Below are 26,883 nucleotides of genomic sequence, written 5' to 3'. Positions count from 1 at the left end.
GGAGAGAGAGAGGGAGAGGGAGAGGGAGAGGGAGAGGAGAGGGAGAGGGAGAGGGAGAAGGAGAGAAACTTCAATGCAAGGGAAACATTGATTGGCTCCCTGACCAGGAATCAAACCAGTGACATCTCAGTGCATGGGACGGTGCTCAACCAACTGAACCACACTGGCCAGGGCAAGAGACAGTTTTACACAGGCACTAGCAGCTTTAAAGAAGAATGTTTAACAAATTAAAAAAAAAAAAAACATGACACAAGAGAACCTTGATATTAAAAGTGTAGTTACAGATAATAGAGGCAGGACTCTAGTAGACTTGCTAATTATTCTTTGTAACTTTGAGCATTGCCCAGGTTTTGTGGCCTGAGCTAAATAATTACAGAAACAGCGGCAGTGTGTTTTCAATGTTAGAGGTGGAATAGGTTGCAAAACGCCAAAATGAGTCCAATCTGGGAAATGTTGAGTCCATGTGTGAGAGAAAGGAGAAGAGAGCAAGACTCTCAATCATCCGAGGGGGAGTAGAGGAAGTATTTTATTGCCCAAGAGAAATTTCTTTTTCTTTTTTTTTTGTTCTTACATATGATACTGTTTATCAGTTGTGATATTTTGGTATTCTATGGTCATCATTGATTGCCTTTTTCTCTCATTGTCTCAAACCAAAATAAAAATTTCCTCTTTGGTGATTTTTATAAAAGTCAGAATGGTGGTCACTTGGAGGAAAGGGAAAGGCTTGGGAATGGAAGCGGCGTCTCCCAGGGTAGGTGTCCATTGTTTCTTGACCTGCATGACGGTCGCAGGTCTGTTAACCTTATATTAAGCTATGCACCTGTTTTGTGGGATTTCTGTTTTTGTGTTTTATATTTTATGATAAAAGACTTAAAATCTGAAGCAAATATGTAAAGATGTTAAGATTTGGTAAAGCTATGAGGTGGGCATGTTATCAATGCTTATTTCATTATACTCTTTATTTCCTGTATCATTGGATTATTTTATAATATAAAATTTTAGTTTAAAACCTTTCTTTCTTAACTTCCAACATATCTTTGAAAGGACAGAATTTTTATATAGACTTCCATTTATGAGGCCTGCTGAGAGTGTCAATAAATGACAGCCATCCCAAAATTGTCATTAGCATCTTCTTCCTTTGCAGTTATTAAAACTAGTTCTTCAATCTCCAGATCTTCTAGCTTCTCAACTCTTTGGCATATTATTCTGATTCATTATATATAGAACTTCTGACCTTTATATATTTAAGACTTCATATTAAATTTGATCTGTTCAGATCTACTCATTGCCACAGTGGATGGGAATAATAAAAGTAACTATTTGGGTAATTTATGTTAAAGCTTTCTTGTTCAGATAACTCAAAGAAAAGCAGAGAAAGGAGGATAATGGTGATTATCCTGCATTACCTAATTATTGCCCCAATTTCAAATTTTGTTTGGCTACTGAGGTTCTTTAAACACACACACACACATGTGCGCGCACACACACGACTTTATTTTTTTTAGAACAGTTTTAGTTTTACAGTAAATTGAGATGAAGGTACAGAGATTTCATATATACTTCCTGTTTCTCACTTGCATAGTTTTACCCATTATCAACATCCCCCACCAGAGTGGTATATTTCCTCCAACGATGCACCTATATTGACACATTATTATAATCACCCAAATGGTTCACTTTCGGTATTATACATTGTATGGGTTTGGACAAATATATAATGACATGCATGCATCATTATGGTATCATCAAACTATTTTTACTGCCCTAAAAATCCTGTGTACTCCACCTATTCATCCCTCTCTCCACCTACAACCACTGGCAACCATTGATCTTTTTACTATTCCCATCATTTTGCCTTTTTCTGGACTCACACAGTATTATCCTTTTCAGGTTGTTGTTTTTTCCCACTTAGTAATATGCATTTAAGATTCTTTAATGTCTTTTCACGTCTTGAGAACTTATTTCTTTTTAGTGGTGAATAATATTCCATTGTCTGGATGTACCACCGTTTATTTACCCATTCACCTATTGAAGGACATCTTGGTTGTTTCCAAATTTTGGCAACTATGAATAAAGCTCTATAAACATCTGTGTGCAGATTTTTATGTAGAGATTAGTTTTCAATTTCTTTGGGTAAGGAGTTGCACTAGCTGGCTCTGCTGAATCATATGGTAAAGGTATGTTTAGTTTTACAAGAAATCACCAAACTGTGTTCCCAAGTGGCTGTACCACTCTGCTTTGCCACCAGCCATGAATGAGAATTCCTGTTACATCCTTGTCAGCATTTGGTGCTGTCAGTGTTCTGGATTTTGGCCATTCTAATAGGTGTGCAGTGGTATGTCATTGTTGTTTAAATTGAGGTTCTTAAGAACATCATGATATAAGCAGGTAATTGGTGACAGCAATAAGTTATAACGTTTAAGCACTTGCTATGTTCCAGGCACCATGTTGAGCAATTTATAAATACCATGTGATTTAGTTATTCCACAGCTCTGTGAGATAAGTACTATGATTGTCCCTCATTTAAAGATAAGAAGGCTGAAGCTTGTGAGGGTGACTTTTCCAAATCACACAGTTAGCATGGGACAGCAGGGACAGTTTCATGTACATGTGACCTGGGCCATTAGTCACACAAGGCCCTATGATCAGAAGAGCTCTGTTTTGGTTTAATGGTCTGAGGTCACTGTTTTTATAGACTTAATAATTTTTGCACAAGGGGCCCTGCATTTTCATTTTATACTGGGCCCAGCAAATTATGCCTTGGGAGTAGAGTTAGATATTTGACTCCAGAAGCTGTGCGCTCACCACTATTCTGTTCTGCTGCTTTATGCCTCTCTAAATGAAGGCAGAAGAAGGAAAAACCAAAGAACAAAACAACCCAACACATCCCACCCCAGGCAAAGAAACAAAGGAAACACTAGTAGACCCGCTGACATGGCACATGCATAAACCAAAGGTAGTAAAAATCAATCTGGAAAGAATCATGTAAAAATATATGACTTATGCTTACATTAACATTTCCTGGATATAGTTCTTGGTAAATGAAATTAATATCTGAGACTTGTTTTACCTTAGGAATTACAAATACTCCCATGACATAAAGTTCATTTTTCTCCATTCATCACATATTATCAAGGCAAGAGTCTTTTTTTTTTTTTAAATAAACCATTGTTTGGGGAACAAGAGGGGTGAACTCAGCAAATTTCTGCATTTGCTCATTGATTTTACCAGCTGAGGATAGCTTTTTGGTGCCTAGAGGTTAACCTATAAACTCTACCCTTGTTCCAAATGGAGCTTCAATACAGAAAACAATGGCTGCAGACTGGGGAAAGCTACACTGGGTGTGTCCCTATGCATGTGAGACATGGAGGGTTTGTGCCACTTCTTTTTCCTATTATCCCTTTATTTCCTTCTTATTCTGATTTGGGTCTTCATGCTCCTTCTTCCTCTGCTGTGGCAGCTACGTTTTCCAACTTACAGCGTTTTTTGTCCTTGTTTTGCTTGTGGTCTCCGTCTGTGCTTGTCTCCTCACTGGAGTTGCTCAATTTGAGCTGCTAGTTAATAGCTTGTCTAATTTAGCCTCCAGGGTCCTCACTGCTTGGCAGTGGGAAGAAGCTTGGCTCCTACTCCTCCCTGGTACGACTTACTCAGTGGAGGACAAGGGGAGGACTGGTGGCAGCAAAAAAATGGCCACTGGTGCAGATGGTCCAGCCTTCATTCCCTGTGTGTCCTGCTGAGGCACTTACCCCCAGCTCCTGGAGAGCTTTGAGCCTTAGATCCCTCAGGGGTTTTAAATCTTACAGTTCAGTGTTACTTCTTAATCAGAAAATGGAATCATAGGGGAAAGCTTTTCTTGCCACATGGGGGCTTGGCTAAGGTTCATTGGCAGTTGCCGACATTCCCCTTCTTGCCACACCCAGCTCAACAATGCCCCTTATTGTTTCCAAAAGGTTTCACCTGTGTCTGTTGAGAGCGTGTAGGGGCAGGTCCGCAGCAGCACCCAGCTGAGGGTTCGGCCTTCTCGAAGCTGGCACACAGTTCCCAGCGACCCACATTCCAAACTGAAGGAGTATCAAGATAAGTAATTTTTTCTTCATTCCGGATTAAAGATAGATATTCAATAATAAAAATAATACCTACCTCTAGCCCCAACATTTGTTTATGTTTCTCATCACACACCTGTAAGGGAGGCAGGATAAGCGCCGTTATTGTTTCTATTTTGCTGATGCAGAAACTGAATTGAAGGGAAGTTGTGATTTGCCCAAGATCTAAGATGCCAACTTAGACCTTTCTAAGCCAAGAACAGTGCTTCTCCATTACTGCATTAAAGAGTGGAAGGAAGTGAGTGATTTGAGAAATTTAGGTGTTGCTTTCAGGGTGAAGGTGGGAATAGTATCGTTATTATTAGTGATTTTATCATGTGGACTTAAATTGTCAGCCTATTCAATGATGGCCAGGTATAGTCCAGAGTGACTGGAAGGGTCATTTCTGTATCAGGGACCAAGAAACTTGATGGCAAGAAAAACTGTTGATCCCTGTAGGGAAATGAATCACCACCAGAATAATGATCTCACAGTTTATGGGTAATTGGAGAACAGGTCTTATTCTCTCTTACACTGACCAAGATAGAAGGGATCTTACAGAGGATTCATTGTTTCCCAAACTGAAGTACAGGGCAGTGTGTTGGGGTCCTTGAAGCTACATATTAAAGTATGGTGCATCTCTCAGAGCACCAATTCTATTTGAGAAAAAAACAACAAAAAGAACAAACCAATAAAACATTTTTATCTATTAAAAACACCAACATCTTATGGAGAAGAAGGCAATTTTGGCCTAAATTTTAAAGAAGAGAAAAATTGCACACCTGCAATGGGTCTCTTTAGGTCAATACGTCCCAGGTACTAACCCTAGGAATTTATTTTCATGCTTGGTGTCTTTGGACTATTTCTGTGAAAAGTATGAGAAGCACTGGTCATTTTAGTAAACAAGTTGAAACTAAGAGATAGTAAATGATTCTCTGATGGTTACAGCAGGACTGGGCCCCAAATCCCCTGAATCATTGTCTATTATTCTCTCCACTCTTCCATAAATCCATTCTTTGTTGTGGATATGTTTCTAAAAGGAGAGCATATTTTTCCTGCCTTAGGAAGCCTAGGATGCAGAAATCATGCCAACCCTGTTACAATGAGCATCCCTTCTCGTCGACAAAAGCAACACGGGACACAGGTTGTGGAGGAGCTTGAGTTGAATGTGAATGGAACGAAGACTGGTCCAGCAAGGGGTTTCCCAACCATGTTCCAGCCTCCATCTTGCTTCTGAGGCTTTGCCTCTTTTCTATTAAGTAAAAAATAAAGTTTGGTTATTAAGATAAAAATGCTCAACTAAAGATCAGGCAGTGCAAATTAACGTGGCAAGCTACCACTTTTTCCTCTCAATTTATTGGCAATAATTTTTAAAAAATAATGAAAATACTCAATAAGGATGAGCGAAAACAAAGTAGAATGGAAATTTACCCAACTTTTCAGGTAGAATAACTTGATAATATGTACTAGCAACCTTGGCGTTTACATGTCTTACCCTTTGGCAAAGTAATTCTACTTCTAGAAAATTTTCCCCAAGGAAATAGACATGACAGCATAGGGATTGATTTAGTTACAAAATGTTAATTTCAAGGTTCTTGAGAACAGTGATAAATTAGAAATAATTTAAATGTCTTAATATTTGGGATTTGGTCAAATAAATTATAATATATCTTTATAATGGTGTTATTCTAGTCTAACATTGTGTCTTGATTCCCCCACTGAAGTGATACTGTGACTGTTAAAAGGCGTTAGAATGAGGTAGTTAGAGTAAGGGATTCTAGAACCCGATTTCTTGGGTTTACAGCCTGGTTATGCCACTTACTAATTGTGGGACATTGGGCAAGTTTTTAAAATTCTCACTGCCTCAGTTTCTTCATGAAGATAATAATGTAGTATTATACCTTCCTCATAAGGAATATATTAGGTACACATCAAATATTAGATATTATTAGATAAACAATGACCAAGAAGGAAATTTGTTTCTTATTTATTAACTAGAAATAACAGGTTAACAAAACAGTTTATATAGTATAACAATATATTTTATTTCAAAAGATCCTTTTTGATAGTTTAGACCAATGGTTCTCAAAGTTTGTGCCAAGGTACCCTGGGGCACTGCAGTGAATTGACAGTCCCTCTCCCCCACTCGCCCCAGAATATTTAAAAATCTTAAGAAAAACACAGTGACACCTGTGGACACTGTGAACTACTACTAATAGGTTGTTTGGACCTAACCAAAATATTAATTTATATTGGTTTAAAGTACCAGAATAGATTACTGAACTATTAAGGGTGCCATGAACTGAGAAAGTTCGAGAACCTCTGAAGTAGCCTATGGATGTATATCAAGATAGGGTTATGTGTGCTTTCCATTTTCTGCTCTCAATTTATCTGAACTTTCTAATTTTTCTACCATGAACTCTTATTGTTTTAGTAAGTCAATCAATTTATTTTAAAATTATTTACACCTAAATCTTTGCAACAACTATTTATTGAGCACTATTTAAGGTCACTTCCTGGGTAGGACACAGGAAGGCAAAGGTGCCACACCCTCAAGGAGAATATAATTGAGGGTGAGTCAAGAATGTAAACAGTGATGGCTGTTCAGTAGAACAGGCTCTGAGTCAGAGGTGCCAGCTGGAGCGGGAGTTCCGAGCTCTACTTTGGGCGACTAGGAAACCTTCACGGAAGGCAGGTGTTAGTTACGTGCTCATGCAGAGTGAATGGGACTTCCCTAGATGGAAAGGTGTAGAAGACCTATGGGTAGCGACTCGCATGCCCCACCGAGTCTCTGTAATCTTATCTCGTCTGCTTTCCTAGATTCCTACCATCGCCGAAGGGAAAGGCGGGCAAGATGAGAATGCAAAGGCTTTGGTGGGCCCTGCCTTGGACTGGGCACTGAATGTGTAAAGGATGGGGAAAGGCTGGCAGCTTTTAAGCAGGAGAGTGTCATAGGGCTGTGCTGTGGAAGGATCACTCTGACAGCACTGTGGAGACTGGAGCAGAGCTGGACAGGGAGGGACCAGCCAGGAGGATTTTGTAATAGCCCATGAAAGAGGTCACGGAGCCCCAGCTGACTAATGAGGAAGATTATATAATGGGCCCCTGTAGACCGAATCAGCAAAAGCAAACAATCCAGATGCAGCACGTTACTCATCTCAAAATATGTTGGTGTCTTTAAAAAGAAAAACTTTGTTTCATCTGATGAGAAAGATAATACATGATGGGTGTAGAATTTTGGAAAATTTAGAAATGTATAAGGAAGACAATGAAAACATTTATATCCCATGAACCGAAGCTATGTGTGTGTACATACCTATCACATGTAAAGTATTAAAATATTAAATATTACATATTATAGATATATCTCACATATACATATAGTTTATTTAAAATAGATTCATACAGTAAAACAAAATCTAACTTACAGAGGATAAACAATAAAATAAATTATTAAGTGCTTACCAAATGCTAGGCACTCTTAGAAGCACAAAATATATAATAATTTATGTATATTAGCTTATTTAATTCCCACAACAATGCTGTGAGAGAAGGCTTGTGTATTTTGCCATTTGCAGGTAAGAGAGTTGAAGCATAAAAAGATCAGTGCCTTGCCAAGGGTTCTATAATTTGTAAATATCAGAGCTGGTATTTGAACCCAAGCAATTTTTTTCCGGGACCTGTACCCTTAAACCTCTCTGATAGTTTTGAGTGATATATTTAAATGTCTGTTATTTGATTGGCTTTACACAGTGACTCGACACTCTACTGAAGTATTGTCCAATTGAACTTTCTGCAGTGATGGAAATATTCTGCATATGCACTAACCACATGTAGCTAAGGAACACTAAAAATGCCACTACTGTGGATGAGGAACTGAATTTTATTTTTATTTTTTAAAGTATATTTGTATTTATTTCAGAGAAGAAGGGAGAGGGAGTGAGAGATAGAAACATCAATGATGAGAGAGAATCATTGATTGGCTGCCTCCTGCATATCCCCCACCGGGGATCAAGCATGCAATCCAGGTATGTGCCCTGACCAGGAACCGAACCATGACCTTCTGGTTCATAGGTCGATGCTCAACCACTGAGCCACGCTGGCTGAGTGAGGAACTGAATTTTAAATATATTTACTTTTAATTAATTTAAATTTGAATAGCCACCCGTAGCTAGTGGCTGTGCACTGGACAGCACAGATCTATATAAAATTTAAAAATGGGCACCATTTTGTGGTTATCCAGTAACCACAGGTAACCAACTTTGTTTATTTCTCTTTTCATTTCTTTCTCATCTTCATCTCTACTAAGTCCAAAAAAAATCTGCCTACATTTATATTCTTGATTTACTTTCTTGAATCTTGGATTGACTATGCAAGACAAAGACTTAGTTTGTGTGCTCTTCCCCCACAACCTTTTTTCCTCCTAATTTTTGTTATTTTAGTTCCTCCACTGGTATCAGTTAAGATTCTTCTGATTACAAGTGGGTAAAATTGCCAAATAAATCTGATTTGAACAATAAAAAGATAATTTATTGGCTCATGAAAATAAGAAAACTATAAGCAGAACTGACATTAGTTAGGAAGGCTAAATTCAGAGCTCAAACAATATGAGCAGGACTTGATTTCAGCTCCGTCTATAAATAGGCTTCATCCTTAAATTCTATGTGCTGGCCACAGCCACAGGAGCTATAGCTTTGTATCCTCTTAGATTCCAGGCCAGCAGAAAAGGATGCATGCATCCATATTGTTGTATTACCTAACTGTGGCCATGATAATGCTGGGTTAAACACATGATCTCAGCGGTATACAATGCAAGCTTTTAGTTAACGTATGTATCTGTGAGTTGGCTAAGGTCAGCTGATCTAGGTTGGGCTTGACTGGGTGGTTCTGCTGATCTAAGTTTTGTACCACACACAACTCTGGGCTACGGTAGCTCAGCAGAAGGAGGGAGAGACTATTTCTAAGCAGATGAGCTTGACTTGATCATTTCAAAACCAGTGATTGTGGCAAAGGGCCTGGATTACCCACTTTGGCCTTAGTCTAGGTCCCATTTCTATCCTGGGGGCAGAGCTGGCATTCAGATTCACCCAAAGCATGTGGGCTGAGAGAGGACGAGAAATGGTTACTCCAAACCAAGATCAGAGTTGTACTGGCCATATGAACTGGAAATGGTTATGAGATGGCAAACCATGATGATGATTAGAACTTTAAACAATATACCTAAACTTCTATTTCTTGAGTCTTTGGTTTTAGACAGTATCCCTTGACATCAAATGGACAAGAATTCTCTTTCACTCCACATTTCCCACTTATGTCAATTTGATCATTTAAGTTGTTTTTTTAATATTTATGAAGGGAGGACTAGGTAACTTCTAGAGACTGGGTATGGGTGGTACAGTTCTCTGCCAATGGATAGGTATGTTGCCCCTGTCGGCACATCTCTCTGAAGGTGGGGACTGGCTGTGTGCATGGGTGGGACATGTCAACTGACAAGTTTCCTTTCAGGGTGCTAGCATAGGGAATCATGCCAATGGTGTCATTTCCCTCTCAAAACACCAACAACAGAAGGCTTCACTGTAGAATACCAAATCCCATACAAAGAGAGTTAGTTCAGCCTAGGAAGCAATCTTATTTTCTTAATAGAGCAGATCTCAAGGATGGGGTGAAGGTTTCTGAATCTTCTCTTGCTGGCACATCTGCATGACTGGGAAAGGTGGAGAAGAATGAGGAAGACCAAATGGTGTAGTTATTCTCTGGACAATTGGCTCCTCTTCCAGTCCTGAGATCTGAATGTGTTAAATGCCCAGTGTGGAGATTCCCCAAGACTTTCTTGAAAGGAACATTTTCACCCTTTTATGGCCTTCTCCTGAGTATATCTGGGATGTTGCTTCCTCTGCTCTGCTTCATCCATCAACACTATTCACTTCCTGTCCATCTTCCAGAAAATTATCAAAATCTCTGCTGACAGCCTTCTTTTTATCTTCAGTTTGCTTACCAATTTATTCCCTTTACTTACAGTTCAGCAAAAATTTGAAAGGAGGTGTAGATAAATGCATGTGCTCAGTCTTGAACACACAAATATATACATATATAATATTATATACACTTTATATATATGTAATATATATATACACACACACATATAAATTTTAAACAAAATTGAATGCTAATTACATTTTTTCTACTAGATTAATTGAATACTATTCTAGAAGAGTTTTGAAAGTTGTTTCTCAAAGTCAGTCTGGGAAAACAAAGGTCTTCCTCTCTTTAAAAACAAAACAAAACATTAACTAGGTTTTTTATTTGTTTGTTTACTACCTGAATGAGTAACTGATTCAAATTTCAACTTTGGGTATGATATGATCCATTACACAGAAATCATACTAAGTTGGCATTTAAAGAAAGAAGGTATACATGAAAATCAACTGATTCTAACTTCTGTAAGTTAAAGGGGGGTTTTGTTGTTTTTGTTGTTATTTGTTTTTAACCTGAACAATTCTAAACAATAAGCATTTGTTAAACTAAAACATTCACTTCAAATCCTAAAAGTAGTTGGTGAGGAATGGTAGCAAGGGGCCTGTAATATGAGGGCGTAAATGACCCATGAAAGAAATGACTGTCTTATGTTGGATTTAAAACCTAACTAATAAATATTTATCTGTTATTGCTGGCACAATGTAATGTATACATTTACTGCATGCCAATAGTATTTAAAATATACAGGTCTCCTAAGGTTGGCTAACACACAGCACCAGGGAGGGTTTCTGTGTAGTAGGCTTCGCACTGAAGAGATGCACAGCATTGAGATAGACACTTTCCAGGAGAAAATGATGACTCACACGGGGATGACTTAAGTGGCATCTGGTTTCCATCTTCTTTGTTTCTTCTCTTGGACTCCATTCAGAGGCACTTCCTTCCAGCTGGAGCTTTTAATGGCATAATGTGAAGGCAAGATCCACAGAAGTGGGTTTAGAGGAGGGACTTGAAGGAGAAAATGCAGATCATCAGGGGAGACTATGGAAAATTACACCCAGATGGGAGGCAACAGAGAATGTATACACATCCAGACTAAAATGCACCAATTAAAATATTTACAAAAATGCAGAGTAGTGTATGGTTTTTAATATGGGGGTAACAAAAATTTGAACTGAAGAAAAAGTCAAAGTGATATGGTCCTTATTGTAATTAGACATTAATGTGACTTGTTTCTAGCCTAAGAAAATGTCAGCTTTCTGTTTATTTATTTATTTATTTATTTATTTATTTATTTATTTATTTATTTATTTATTCATTCATTCATTCATTCATTCATTCATTTAATTTTTTTATCCTCAAGTCAAGGTATGTTCACTGATTTGAGAGAGAGAAATATCCATTGGTTGCCTCCCATTTGTGCCCTGACCCTGAAACCTAGGTATGTGCCCTGACTGGGAATGGAATCAGCAACCTTTCTTTCTTTTTTCTTTTTTGCTCTACGGCAGCGGTTCTCAACCTGTAGGTCACGACCCCTTTGGGGGTCGAACGACCCTTTCACAGAGGTCGCCTAAGACCATCAGAAAACACATATATAATTACATATTGTTTTTGTGATTAATCACTATGCTTTAATTATGTTCAATTTGTAACAATGAAAATACATCCTGTATATCAGATATTTACATTACAATTCATAACAGTAGCAAAATTACAGTTATGAAGTAGCAACGAAAATAATTTCATGGTTGGGGGTCACCACAACATGAGGAACTGTATTAAAGGGTCACGGCATTAGGAAGATTGGGAACCACTGCTCTACAGTATGATGCTCCAACCAAAAGAGCCAACAGGACCAGGGCTCAGCTTTCTTTATTTAAATGAGTGCAGCATAGCATTGTTTGGGGTTTTGCAATGATCTACTCATTCTACACACTACCTTCATTCATGGTGGTAATATCCTTCTTCCCTTTTCATAGCTGGAGAGGTGATCTGGGATGGGGGTAGAGCCATCCTTCTGGGAGAGTGGATTTGGCCTTGTTACATTAACCAGCAGCCCATCAGAGCCCATAGAGACTGGAAGGGGAGGAGCAAGCAATTGTTTTCTTTATGTAAACACTCATTCTCACGTTTCCCTCCTCCCAATCCAATGTCAGCAAGGAGGAAGCCCATTTCTCTTTTAAAAATGAGAGTCGATTATATTTTGTACCTTTGTCTTCACATGTGATGCTCTGCTTAACCAAATATCATGTGATCCCTGGTCTTGTTCTCTTCCCTGCACTTAAACAGCTCTTGAGGGGGCTGGATGGGTACATCAATGGAGGCAGGCAGTAATGGTGTTGGAGGCTGTGACAATGGTTATGTTCTTCTGGACGCCGTGGTGGGTAGAGCTGATCTGAGCTGACCTTAAGTCAGAGAATAATTATTGGGCACTTTATGAAGATATGGCATTGTCCAAGTCTCTGTAGAGATATGGTTTAATGAGTAATAGGTACATACACACACACACACACACACACACACACACACACACACACACATATATATATATATATATATGATGGTAATATGAGGCAGGCTGTATTATGCACTAAGAGAGGTACAAATAAACCTAACAGGGACAAGAGAGATTAATTTTGGTGGTGTGGGTGGGAGAAAAGAGTACAAATCAGAGAAGGCTGAATGGCCAAAAGAGAACATGGGCTGTATGGGGAGGATTCTCATTGACTTAGAAAAATCCAGAGGCAGTGCTGGCTTTACATGGAGGCCAAGGGTCCATGAACTCAGATTTTAACAGGCCAGGTAGTCACCATAAATGGTGTGAGTCCAGACAGGTGTAAAGCAATCAGAAATGGTGGAACTTGGGACAAACTGAGGCCATGCCCCACCAAAAGTCTTTCAATTTCATATTCAAAATTCAAAGGTACATAATTCAAGTCGTCTTCAAGTCTTCTCTGTCATCCAAAGGTCTCCCTATGCCTCTAAGTTCACACTCAAATATCTCTTTCACTCTGGAGAGACCCATGCTGTCTTCCAAAGACACAATCACGTCTGCACAACTAACAGAACCTTCTAGAGCTGACTCTTCCAGAAGTATGATAGAGTGGGCCACAAAGGCAGATACGCTTTTCCACTGTGGAAGATGGGATTCCTCAAAAGTCAGTTTAACTAGCTTCTGAGAATCATTGTGGTACATGTGGGCCACAAACCCAGCAGTGGAGAGCTGGTGGAGTTTCTGAGACTCTCAGTTTTCCAGGGGGTGCTCCTGGGATTTCAGCGCTGCCCCCCCGCCCCATCCCCAGCCAAAGGCAAAGAGGAATGCAGCAGCCAGGGCAGCTGTAGCATGTGTTGGTCTCCTAAGAAAGAAAGATCATGTCTGAAGAGAGACCTCTGAACACTGTTATGACACAGATGAGGAAACTCCATTCCCCTCTTCAGAGAAGGACTTGAGTATGATGCCCTGCCTGGCTCTCTTTATCATCCTGTGAGAAAAAGCTTTTCTGTTTCTCCTTTACCCACTGCAAGGAGAACATTTTATTTCTGGTCACCAAATGTGTGGGTGTTTTTCAAAACCACACTAAGTAATTCTCCAATTCTTGTCAGACACTGACTGGGTGTCCTATATATTTAACTCAATTCTGACTAGCTGGAGATGGCATCAGATCCCACAGGTTCATGACTCAGTTCCACAGGGCTACCCTCACTTCAGATGCCAATCGCAAGTTGAGGTTGTCACCTGTACTTCTGATTGGATTTTGAGTAAACAGCTCACCAAGGACTCCCATGACCCCATCCTCTGGTTTGATAATTTGCTCACAGAGCTCAGGAAACATTTACTTATTCATTATATTTTAAAAATCACAACTTAAGAACAGCCAGATGTGGGAGATGCATAGGGTAAGGTATGGGGGAAGGAGCTTGGACAGTTCATGCCCTCTCCAGGTGTGCCACCCTCCTAACACCTCCAAGTATTCACCAACCTGGAAACTCATCAAATCTCCATTTTCAAGAGTTTATAGAGTTCAATCTCCAGCCCTCATTTGGTCTTTCTGGTGACCAGCTCTGCCCTGAGGCTGTCAAGGCCCCAGTCCTAAATCACCTTATTAACATAAACTCCCAGGTGCTGAAAAGAGATCATATGAATTTCAAAAGACACTCCTATCACTTAGGAAATTTCTAGGGGTTTAGGAACTCCATGCTAGGAGCAAGAGATAAGACCAAATAATTTCTTATAGCACAGATCCACTCCAAGCTTTTCTCTTTGGCATACAAGGATTCATAAAATCCCATCCCATCCCATCCCATCCCATCCCAGTAAACACAGTGTAACTGCTCAGTAAGATAACTTATTGAAACACTAGAGGCCTAGTGCATGGATTTGTGCACCCGTGGGGTCCCTTGGCCTAGCCTGCACCTTCTTGCAATCCGGGACCCCTCAGGGGATATCGGACTGCTGGTTTTGACCCGATCCCCACAGGCCAGGAGAGGGACCCCCTTCCCTCTTTCCTCTGAGATTCATCAGTCTGTTCCATGTTTCCATGCCTATGCATTGAGCATCTGCTCCCTGGTGGTCAGTGCATGTCAGAGCTACTGGTCGAATGGTCGAGTGGTCAAACGGTCACTTAGGCATGCATATATATATAGACTAGAGGCCTGGTGCACAAAATCTGTGCATGAGTGGGGTCCCTAGGCCTGGCCAGTGATCAGGGCCTATTGGGGCCAGGCCAATCAGGGCCAGGCCAGAGAGGAGGCGACGGTCACCAGGCCGGGCGCGGAAGGAATGGATACCAGATGCTGACACAGCCATCATCGGTGCCCTACCACTGAGTGGTTCCCCACTTCCCCCCTCCTTCCCTTGCCTCTGTGCCGCCACCGTGGAGGGCGGGCAGTGGGCCAATTGGGGCCTGCCGGCCAGGGGGAGGGATGGGAGGAGATTGGCCACCAACCCTGAGGAGGGAGCCAGCTCTCAGCCCCCCTGGAAAAGGGGCTGTGCCCACCACCACCCACTTCCAGTTCCCCATCCCAGCCCAGGGCCCAAAGGCCCCAGGTGAGGCCGGGAGAGGAGACGACAGTCACCATGCTGGGCACAGAAGGAACAGATGCCAGATGCTGATGCCACTATCATTGGCACTTCACCACTGCACAGTTCCCCGCCTCCCCCCCTCCTCCTTCCTTCTCTGCCATGCCGCCACTGCAGCGGGCAGACGGGGCCTGCGAGCTGGGGGGAGGAACAGGGAATGGGAGGTTGGCTGCCAGCCCTGAGGAGGAAACCTGCTCTTGGTCCCCCTGGGAAAGGGGCTGCATCCACCGCCACCCACCCCTGGCCTGGGGGAAGGAACCACGAGAGGTTGGCCAGCCGGGGAAGGTTGGCTGTGGGAGCGCACTGACCACCAGGAGGCCTGCCCCCTGGTGGTCAGTGCGCATCATAGCAACTGGTCGGCCCGGTTGTTCTGGTCACTTAGGCATATATATATATATATATATATATATATATATATATATATATATCCTGATAAATTAATAGCTGACTAGAATTTTCCAGAATTGAAGAAAGATAATACTGCGATTGAATGTGCTCTACAATTACCAAATAGGAGTAAAGAGAAAATAATAAATCTATACATAGCCAAACTACAGAAAACAAAAGAAAAGGGGGAATAAGCTTACAAAAATTAAATTAGAATTTAATCCCTGCATAAAATATCTAAATTTTCTCCTTTAACCCTTTCGATAATAAGCCACCAACACATATTAAGGTATATTAAACCAGAATGTGTAAATTCTGCAGGCAAAACAGGAATGATTTCATATTTTTCACCCATTCTCTTTTTACTACAAAGGATTTTCGACATTTGTAAATACACTTTCTTCTTGTTCCTTCCTTTGGTTTAACTCAGTGACCTGCAAACTCCAGTGTGCACAGGAAAATTCTATACGGAGTTGGATCCCCAACAATAACCAATATACAACTGGGATTTTAAGTATATGAGACCCTCCCTGATATGCAGTTAGATGTTACAACCCATCCCCCCAACACACACACACAAATGGAAAGCTGATACTAGTGAATTCAGTTGTGTGTGTGTGTGTGTGTGTGTGTTTTCCATACATTTTTTTACTTTCTTTTCATTTCAAACAGGTAGTCTGGCTTGTTACTTCTTGCTTAAGGCAAGAAAGGAGAAAGCCTGCTTTTGAAAGGAAGAGGAAAGAAAAAAGCTGCCTTTCTAAGCTTGGAGGGACCCTGTGGCTCCTGTGAGCAGTAGTTCCAGGCACCAATCTGTAACTGTAGCCCTTGGAGGGCGGGGGCGGGGGCACTCGGCCCCCCAGCATCTACTTCACCAAAGATTCCTACCTCACATGAGGCCTGGAAGCAGCAGAGGTGGGACCTGAATGGGCCACATACACTGGGACAATTGCTATCTCAGATGACAAAATCCTGGAGGAGTCTCCCAAAGCCTCTGCCCCTTAAAGGCCCTGAACTCTGTTAGACCCAGGCTTTTGTAGAATCCTGTTGTGTGGGGCATGGGAGCAGCCCACGCATGGCTGGGTTAAATTTCCTGCCAGCGTGGTGGGCTGGTTACTCAGAATCCAAATTTATTTTGATGTAAGGAAATCTAAAAAAATTCCTGTTTCTTGAATACATGAATTTATAGACAGAGAATTACATCTACTTTGAATATTTGTTGAGTGCCTTGCTGGCAGGAAGGGTTCCCTGACAACTGCTCCGAATCCATCTCTGCCAGTTTGGGATGGATGTGCCCCAAGGGCTGAGCAAAGGAGGGAGGAAAGGTGTGCAGGAGGTGAGGCGGGAGTGAGAAGCTACAAAAGAAAATGACACCAGTTTCTCAGTCTTCCTGAGGCCTTGTCATGGATCATTTAGCTAGGTCACTAATCTATCTCTGCCAATATTTTGGGAGAAAAAAATAAAAATGCAACATGTTCAAAAACAAACCAACAAACAACTTCACTGTATCAAATCATTTCATTGGGCTCAAGATGAGTTCCTGCCTACAAATCTCGCAAATGCCAGAAACTGTGGGCCCATCAGCCGCCTACTTTCCATCCCAGTCATGCTGCTTAGGGTCTGACTTGAATGGCTAATTACTGGTCACCTCACTTTCTTGCCAAAGCAAAAAGATTATACTTCATGCACAACTTAAGCTGTCCCCTGGACCTCACTTGTTTGGACTGACAATCATGTTTTCTGTTCCCTTCCCCACTTACCTTAACTTTTAGTAATTGCCTTCTGGGCTCAAAAGAGCGACCCACTAGGCCATTGAAATGCTGAAAAGCCCCCCTGATATGGAGAAATGTTTATGAGCACTCTGAGAGAAAGAACTGGGACAAATATGTGCGGCTTTGGTACATGACAGGATGCAGGTTTCTTGTGAGCAATTTCTTAACTTTCAGCTGAATAATAACTATAATCAACTTCGCGCATTGAGAGTTGGTTAGAAGTGTTGTTAGGCGGTAATTAGAAACTTTGAAGATGGTGAATAAGTCAAAATGGTGATCTTTTGCAAAATGCGGGCATACTTTATCTTTGTAGGAACGAGGAAGATAAAGCCCTTTCTCTACCTCTTTCCAGTCCTTCCTGCTGTGGATCCCCGGCAGATGAACTTGCTCACTCGTGGGTGAACCCTTCAAGGATGCACGTGGAGGGTGATTACCAACAGATCTCCTTCAAGCAGGTGGGAGACTCACACGGTGTACATTTGGGGGCTACCTCATAACCGTGATTCCAGCAAGATGCAGATGGAGTCATCAACGAGGAGCCAGGCACACTGCGTCAAGAAACATAAGACTCCCTGAGCTCAAATAGGCCTCATATTAAACCTCACCCTCCAGGAGCCAGCAAGTAAGTGACTTAAGAGACAAATGTATACATATCTAGGCCTTGCCTGTTGCATGAGGATTACAATGCCTTTTGGACTTACCCTGTTCCTTTCTGCGTTGGGTCCTTACGCATGTCATTTCATCTGCTTGCTTAGCCAATTCTTATTCATGCTGAATACCTAGTTATAAATATGATTTTCTTAAAAAAAAAAAAAGCTTTCCTGACATGATCACCATATTGTGTAAGGCATCCATTACATGGTCACCTACTCAAATCACCCTGTCCTACTCCTCCTCTACACATAAGAGGATCATAATGTAATAATGTTCTGGTAATCTGTCTCCACTGCTGGAATAGAAGCTCCACGGGGGTAAGGAGTGTGCATTTTGTTTGCTGTGGCATCCAAGCTCCTTGTACACAGCCTTACTCGTCGCAGATGTTTCATAGTTGAATGAATGGATGGTTGATCTGTCTCCTGAGGTTGGTGGGAGGACTGTGAAGGAATGCTGCTAATGGAGTGTGCACATAGAACCAGTCAACTCAATCCATTTTAGCTTTATTCCTCCCTTCTAGTCCATTTTGTTGGTGTTTGACAGATGTATTCATTCTCCTGCTTTCTTCTATAAACTCCATGTTGTTCATGTCCTGATAAAGAATCATAGTTTTAGAGCTGAGGCATAAGAGGATCATCGCTTATAGACGCTGATGTTAGAGACTCCATAGCTGAAGTCAGAAGAGTCATTAGTGTCAGGGTCTCATTATCTATTTGGTGGCATGTTCAGCATAGGGTCTCGATCTTCTGCTTCTTGGTCCCTACCTCCAGGCTCCCCATCACACTCAATAGATACTATATTTTACTTTCTTTCTTAATCTTCAACCTTTTCTTAAACTCTTGCCTACATACGGGCATTCAACAAGTTATCTGAGTGGCTAACCTCCAAAGGTCCTGGCCTAGCTGAGACTTTTCACAAGAAAAAAAAAATCTTATTAAACGAGCATAGGTTTACCATTTGCTACCAGTGAAATAGTCCAAAAGTGTGCTGTAAACCTGAAGAAAAGTGGTATTCATTTGCTGTAGATAGGATACCTGTAATGAAAAAGGAATTACGTTTTTGTTTTAAATCCAAAGAGAAGTTCGTTGCTTTCTTCTTTTGTTATATGATTTATCAGAATCTAGACTGTAACACTTTCAAATTAATCCATTGCATGAGTCAATGCTAAAAGTGATAAAAAAAATTGTGGATTTTCTTTGTTCTAATGCCCTTGACAGTCTGTGGGGTTACTTGGAAGAAGTGGAAATCCACTTAAAAGATTATTTTAACTGATTAGATAACTGGATAGCAGAAAATTGTAGAAGGTATTTAACAAAGTTAGATCAAAGACTCCTGGAAATGAATGGGTACTCTGAGAGGATCAATGTGTTAGACCCCAAAGAGAAGCTGGACTTATTTTCCATCATGACCTGGCCTGAACAGAATGGAACCGGAAATTCTAAAGAAGTGCAGAACTATGTGAGGAAATGATATCACTCTCTCAGAAGCATTTCACTCATTTTGATACTGTGAGTCATACTTTAAGTGTCTTTGCTTTTGATGCTCACACATGGAAGGTTCCTGAGTGATCATCTGTCATAGCAGCGACACGTTCTAGCTGCTCCTGCTCAGTCTTTAGGCAATGTTTGTGTTTGCGTGGCTCTGTGACAATGCATTTTACTTCACTGGCACTGAGACCCATCATCAGTAAGAGAAACCTAGGGCCAGTGGTTTCTGATTGAACGCACCCACAGTCCTCAAGAAGATTGAGTTGGTTGAGTATTAGCATTCTCCCTGAATTCATTAGCAAGGACTGACTAGCCCTAGACCAAAAACTATGTTTTTATGTGAAGAAATTTGGCTACAATTATTCATGAAATTCATTAAAAGTAACTTGTCACATGCACACAAAAGAAATAATTAGGAAAATATAGAAAAGCACATAGCAAAAATGCACCAGACATGTACAGTTAATATTAGCACACAGACATGTACAGTTAGTATTTCTTGTATATATTTTCCATTTTTCTATGCTTCTATAAATATATGTGAGAGATTTTTATATTCTTATAAATTTTATGTTTTTATAAGCTTGTATTTTAAACTTTATATTTTAATATTAATAATGATAATGATGACTATTATAACTGTGTGCCAGGCATCAGGACAAGCACTTTACAGGAACTATCTCATTTAATCCTCACAGCAGCCCTATGAGATACTATTGTCACTCTCATTTTACATGAGAGGAAAGAGAAGCCAGGTTGCAGGCACATAAGGGAATAGTAAAGGCACTGACACATCTGCTACAGCATATATCCATGATGCTTCCTTCTAGATAAACTTAGGACACATCAAATTCTAAGACATCATAAATTTTGATTGTCAGGTTGGCCCATAGAAATGTACCAGTTTTACATACCTTCTGTACTATGACCAAAGTTGGAATTACCATGCTTAGTCAAGTCAAAAAAAATTATCTTATTTGCACTTTTTTCTTTTTTTGTTTTGTTAATCCTCACCTGAAATATTCTTTTCATTGATTTTTAGAGAGTGGAAGGGAGGGTAGGAGGCGGGGAGAGAAAGAGAGAGAAACATCAATGTGAGAGAGACATTGATTGATTGCCTTCTGCATGCATCCCAACCTGGGCAAGAGATCGAACCTGTAACCCAGGTACATACTCTTGACTAGGAATCGAACTCATGAACCTTCGGTGCATGGGTGGACATTGTAACCACTGAGCATGCAGTTGAACTTTGTTTCATTTATTTATTCATATAATTAGCATTTCTTTGTTTGCACATTGCCCTTCATTTATTTTTCTGTTGGAGTGCTTATTTTTTAAAATTTACTATTTCCTTATGTGTTGTAAGTAATTTTACTAGTTTGTTCTTTGTCTTTTAATTTTTATAACTCATTATCATGGAAAAGTTTTAAATTTTTATACACTTTCATTTGTAGATTAATTTTCTTAATGGACTCAGATTTTTTTTACTTCCAAAAATTTTATAAAATTAATATATCTGGTATTTATCTTCATTTATACTTTGAAGAAGGGGGTCCAATAATCTATTTTTCCCATGCTTATTTGAAGTGCCACATTACTAAATTCTTATGTAACAAAATCAACTTAATGAAAACAATGATTAATGGAATTCTTGATTGATTTGCATTTTTCTTATTTTTACTGATATCCATATTTGGAATAGTTATTAATTTTAATTTATATTATATATTCATTTTAATTTACATATTAATTTTAATGATACATCACAATACCTATTATTTTTAAAAGTTCAAATTGCCTTTTTCATATTAACTTCTGATCAGATGGCTTACTATTGCAAAATCCTGCTACCTGTACTGTATACCCACCACTGCCCAAATGGATATACAACAATTCCATGATTCTCCTCTAGCTTTTTGCATTTTTTAGCATTCCAACCTACAAATGATGCTCATAACATCAACCAGAAAGAAAACATTACTTTATCTTGAATTTTTATTGTAAACATAACTTAAACGTGATTTTTAAATTATCTTGTCTCTGCACGAGGCATCACTCTCTTCAGCGGGATATGTTATTTGGTTATAAAGTAAAACTCTAGAAATTGGTACGTGTTGAATCAGCCACCAGGGACTCCTTATGTTTCCACAAATGCAATATCAGGAGCATAAGAATGGAAATTGCCTGTAAGTGTTCAAGCTGATTTTGCAGTTACACGGGGAAGGGAGCCAGAGCTGGGTGCCCTGCATTACAAACGGCCTGTTACTGAGATACCAGGCTCCCTGATTCAACACGCGCCCGTCGTGTATTACATTTACCGTTTTCCAAGTTATGCCCCTCAAAACCGAGTTTACGTGGTCTCATCCCACTGAATTAAAATGTCCAGGGGAGGCCTCTTATGAGGACTTGAGAAAAAGTATTGTTCTGAGAAAAGAAGCCTTAAAATGGTCTCCTGTCAGTACTGTTTCAAGGAATAGATTTTCTCCAGAAATCATTTCTATACTTTTCTGTTATGGGTTGAATTGTGCCCCCCAACTCCCCAGATTCATATGTTGAAGCATTAACCCCAGGTACCTCAGATGTAACCTTATTTGTAGATGGGATCCCAACAGAGGCAATCACATTAAAATCAGGTCATAAGAGTGAGCCCTAATCCAATATGACTGATGTCCTTATAAACAGGCAATTTGGACACAGACACACACATAGAGGGAAGATGGTATGAAGGTAGACAGGGAGAGTGGCTTTCTACATGCCAAGGACACCTCGGGCCACCAGAAGCTAGGACGGGGTCTTCCTAGGAGAATGGATCCTTCCCTAATGTTCTCAGGGGAAGTTTGGGCCTGCAGACACCTTGATCTTCGGCTTCTGACCTCCAGACTGAGATAATACATTTTTGTTGTTTCAGCCACTCAGCTTGTGGTACTTTAGCAGTATCCCTAGCAAACACATACATTTCCCATGCTTTTTTATTTTATTGTTTACCTTTTGTACTCTTCAAAGAACTTGGTCTATACTTTTAGAACACATTTGTCATATTTTATTGAGTTTTAAATGTTTGTAAGTGCTATTGAATAGGTAATGCATACATACGGCAAACAATTCTGAGCATGGAACAGCATAAAGCAGACTTAGCGTGGAAACTGAGTCTTCCTTGGCTGGTTGTCTACAGCACCCTACCCGCCACCCCCCCACCCCCAAGTGCCCTTCCAAGAAGCAAACACATACTCTGTATCTTATATCCCTAGTTTCATGATCATCCTAGTTTAGTTCCTTATTTTCTCTCATTGACCATATAGGTCTGCTGGGGGGAGAGAGATTGCTTGCTTCTGTGTAATCTCAGCTCTCAATAACTCTGACTTTGATGAACTGTTTACCAGCTAAGTTGATGTATAAAATTTAAGGGAGGTTAAAGGCTCTGATTGGTGTTAATATCCAAACTCCTGTTATTGAGTCACCTTTAGGCTGAAGCAGGATCTGAGCAAATATTTTGCTTGGGGGGTAGAGTGGAGAGATAGTAAGGAACTTGGGTGATGTTGGGGAGAGTGAGTGGAAAGAATTTAGCTGAAAAGGAAGTGAAAACTTGGTTGGTCTGACTTCTCCTTTGCTGTTCTTAATGGTTCCAGTAACTGACTTTGAATAGGAGTAGCCCAGCTCCTATTTGCTTATCTGAGAAGCACTCTAACATCCTGGTTGAAAGCTTGGATTTTGGGACCAGACTGTCTGACTTTATAATAAGAGTTCTACCACCAGTTAGTTCTGTAACTATGAACAAGTGATTTTACCTCTCTGTAATTAAGTTCTCTGAGGAAATGAAGAAAACAGTAGTATGGACAAAGCTTGTTGAAGTTTTGCTTGGGAGGCCGAGTTCCTTTTTGTTTTAGAGTTGCTAGAAGGATGAAATGGGCTAAAGCTCTTGTAGAACCATGCCTTACAATTAGTAAGGGCTATGCTAGATTTATTATTAAGTCACCCATAAGTTTTCCCACTGTGGGTTTGTTAATGTATTAGTTAGGAGACATTTAGGTTGCAAGTAACAGAAAGCCAAGCAAAAAGGAGCTTAAACAATAAAGACATTTATCATTCTCTGTAACATGGTGTCATGATGGAGGTTTTCTGGGTGGTAGTTCAGTGGCTCGTTGACAGCACCAACAATCAAGTTACCTTCCCTCTTTGGAACACCAGCGTTTGAAGAAAAGGCATCCTCAGCGAATTGGCTTTTGTCCTTGGCCTTCTCTTCTCAAGGCCACAAAATGTTTAGGAGTCACACCCAGACAGGACAGGGCAGCGTTGAGAGATATTGTCCAAAAAGAAAATACCTCTCCCCCCCCCACATATTCCTTTTAAAGAACAGGTATAAAGCTTTCCCAGCCCTGACTTGTGGCTCAGTTGCTTGGGCGATGCCCTGTTCACCCAGAGGTTGCTGGTTTGATTCCTGGTCAGGGCACATGCCTGGATTGTGGGCTCAATCCCCAGTTAGGGGTGTGCAGGAGGCAGGAGGCAGTCATATGACATTGATGTTTCTCTCTTCTCCCTTCCTCTTTCTCTCAAAATCAATAAACTATTCTTTAAAAAAGAAAACTTTGCCATGTTTTCTCTCATCTCATTGGCCAGAATGATATCAGGTGTCCATGCTTAACCAGTTATTGTGGTATGAGATGAGAATCTCATGATCATGGGCTGGGGTCCACCTTTCTTAAAGGAGATGACTGACCACTCAGAAATGAGTACACAAAATCAGGGTTTTGTCAGCCTGGAAGTACTGCAGTAGGTTGGCAACAAATGTCTCCACCACAGTTAGTTTGACTTCTGGATGGAGTTGCTGAACTGTCAGTTTGTTTGTTTATTTTTTTATTCCTATAAATATTTTTGTTTTATTTTGCTTTAATGTACTTCTACAGCCTTAGTTAATTTGTCATTGAAAGTCATACTATTTGCTTGTGTGTGTGTGTGTGTGTGTGTGTGTGTGTGTGTGTGTGTGTGTGTGTGTAAGAGACAGAGAGGCACAGAGAGTATGTTTCTATGAGAGCTCATTTTTCTCTGTCAATTCTTCCAAAGAGTCTGGCACTGAAGCTCCTTTACCAGTTGGTCATTGGTTGACCTCATCAATGTTCATGTACTCAACTACTGCCAATGGACTGATGATTGTCCAATCTCCCTGTCCACCTCAGAACCCCTTTCTGAGCTTCAGATACACATATTTGATTTCTTGATAGCAGATTCTATTTGAGTTTGAAACTGACCATATTTCCTTCTAACTTGACATAACTATCAAGGAAGATGAGGACTCAGCCCTGCCCCATGGATTCACAATGCAGTAACACTGATTTACCTAGTTTTGCCTCTTATGGTAGCTTTCTGACACGCCTAATTTCTCTGGGTCCTGCCCTGCCAGCTTAGATAACTTTTTCATTAACTATTTCCATTTCGAACCCTCCGTATCTGCTTTCTCATCTTCAAGGAAGCAGTGTCTTTTTTACAGTTGCTAGAAGGATGAAATGGGCTAAAGCCCTTAAAGAACTGAAAGTTTAATTTGGATAACATTTCAATAGATATTTTGGAGGGATGAGAAACTTTCTTGAAGTTCTAAAATTCCAGCTTACACTTGTTGCTCATTCCAGGAGACCCTAACTGAGGTCATAGTTAAGTTTATATCTTAAGAATTCCCATCAGATTGTGTCCTGATGAGATGAACAAGGAAGACTTAGTTTCCAGGGCTGGCCCTCTGCTGCTCACAGAGCCCTCATGGCCACTTTGGCAAGACATGGCCTTGCTCTAGTCTAAATCATGACCAGCCCCTCTCTGCCTCAGTTATGAAGGGCTAAAAGTTTTATATCATCTCTTAACTCTTCACAATGGATAAATGGTTCATCAAATGGGATAAAAGGGCCAGATACCTTGCTATAGGATGACTTGTATTTAAGAAAATAATTTAATGCCATATACTTGTGCAGTGGTTCTCAACCTGTGGGTCACGACCCCTTTGGCATTCGAACGACCCTTTCACAGGGGTCGCCTAAGACCATCCTGCATATCAGATATTTACATTACAATTCATAACAGTAGCAACATTACAGTTATGAAGTAGCAACGAAAATAATTTTATGGTTGGGTCACAACATGAGGAACTGTATTTAAAGGGCCAGAAGGTTGAGAACCACTGTAACTTGTGACTTTTTATTAATTTAAACTGACTTACTATGAACTGGAATTAAAGCAAACCACCTCCACCTCATGCAACCTCAAAAAGCAAATCTTACAAAACTAGGGAGAGAGGCTAGAAGACTCAGAGTAGAAGGAAGGGCCCTTGCATTCTCCTCTCAAGCCCACCAAGCTGAGGCCAGAGCCCTGGCATGGAGCCCCATCTAGGAAATGCCCCAAGTTCTTCAACTAAAGAAGTGGGAGTCAGATTTCCTCCCAGTGAGTTTACTGGCCCCAAGGGCACAGTGGCAGGATGGAACCTTGTGTCTAGAAGGAGCTGGCCTTCCTGTGACAAGCCCAATTAAGCCACCAGCTGTGATCAATTATCCAAAAGGCCAATCAGGTGTAGGCAGCGGGTAGTGTGGGGGCTGGACTGGAATCATCCAGAGAGCTAGCAGACTCTTGGCTGTCTAAACTTCAATTTCTATTTATGGAGCCCCTCTTAAAACTCATATGAATCTTATTGAAGCTCCTGCATCTGAGGGGTATTAGGATATTGTAAGGAGGTAACCAAGATCAGAGTTTGCCCTGTGAGAAGTTGTGTAGAGGCACATTGAAGAATCTTTGGTGTACCTATTCCATGTCTATTTTCTGTGGGGTACAGAAAGACTCCTTATGCCCAAAGGAACAGAAAAAAATCTTCTCTTAGAAAAGGATCTCAAATTTCTCTGGAGAGTCACTAACTAGAAATATATTTCAGTTTTTTTATGCAATGTGCAGATATAGCCATGACCTTTGCAGTGGTTTTCAAACTATGTTTCTCGAAACCATCTAAGTTCCATGTAGTTTCCAGAGCACAAGATATACTGCAATTGGACTTTATATAATAGTGCTTTCCAGGTATTAAAAATGTTTGTTTCTTAAACTTTTAAGCTAAACAATTGAAGATTGTTTATAGATAACATTTCAGTAGATATTTTGGAGGGATGAAAAACTTCTTGCAGCTCTTAAATTCCAGCATGCAATTGTTGCTCACTCCATGGGACCCTAAGGTCATAGTTAAGGTTATATCTAGGGGAAAATGTTATTCTGACACTTGATGTCAGAGAAACCATTACGATTAACTACCATCTTGTGCTAAGAAGTTTAAATAGACCTCTCTAGTTCCATCTTTATGGAAGCTCAGGAGAAAAGCTGTAACGCATAAGTCAAATAGTCAAGGAAGTAAACTTAGACGCCAAATTGTACTAAGAGCTTGAGCTTGTTCTTATGATTGAAGCAGCTCTGTTCTAGGTCATGAATACTTCTTT

The 26,883-nt window shown here is 40.4% G+C and overlaps 1 long non-coding RNA gene across 1 annotated transcript in view; it reads right to left on the bottom strand.

Moving 5' to 3' along the window:
• Positions 1-1,958: 1,958 nt before the first annotated feature.
• LOC132214931 (uncharacterized) overlaps positions 1,959-26,883 on the bottom strand; it is a 244,114-nt gene continuing 219,189 nt past the window's right edge. Inside the window, exons 7-9 of the long non-coding RNA XR_009448372.1 lie at positions 18,900-18,979; positions 17,993-18,537; positions 1,959-5,334 (exon numbers count right to left, since the gene is read on the bottom strand). This is a non-coding gene — a long non-coding RNA (uncharacterized LOC132214931). The remainder of the gene's footprint in view (positions 5,335-17,992; positions 18,538-18,899; positions 18,980-26,883) is intronic.

Source organism: Myotis daubentonii, chromosome 13 (assembly GCF_963259705.1).
Source record: "Myotis daubentonii chromosome 13, mMyoDau2.1, whole genome shotgun sequence".
In the NCBI taxonomy this organism is placed as follows: Eukaryota; Metazoa; Chordata; class Mammalia; order Chiroptera; family Vespertilionidae; genus Myotis; species Myotis daubentonii.
Note: the sequence above shows the minus strand (reverse complement) of the source record. Positions and strands in the feature narration are given on the sequence as shown.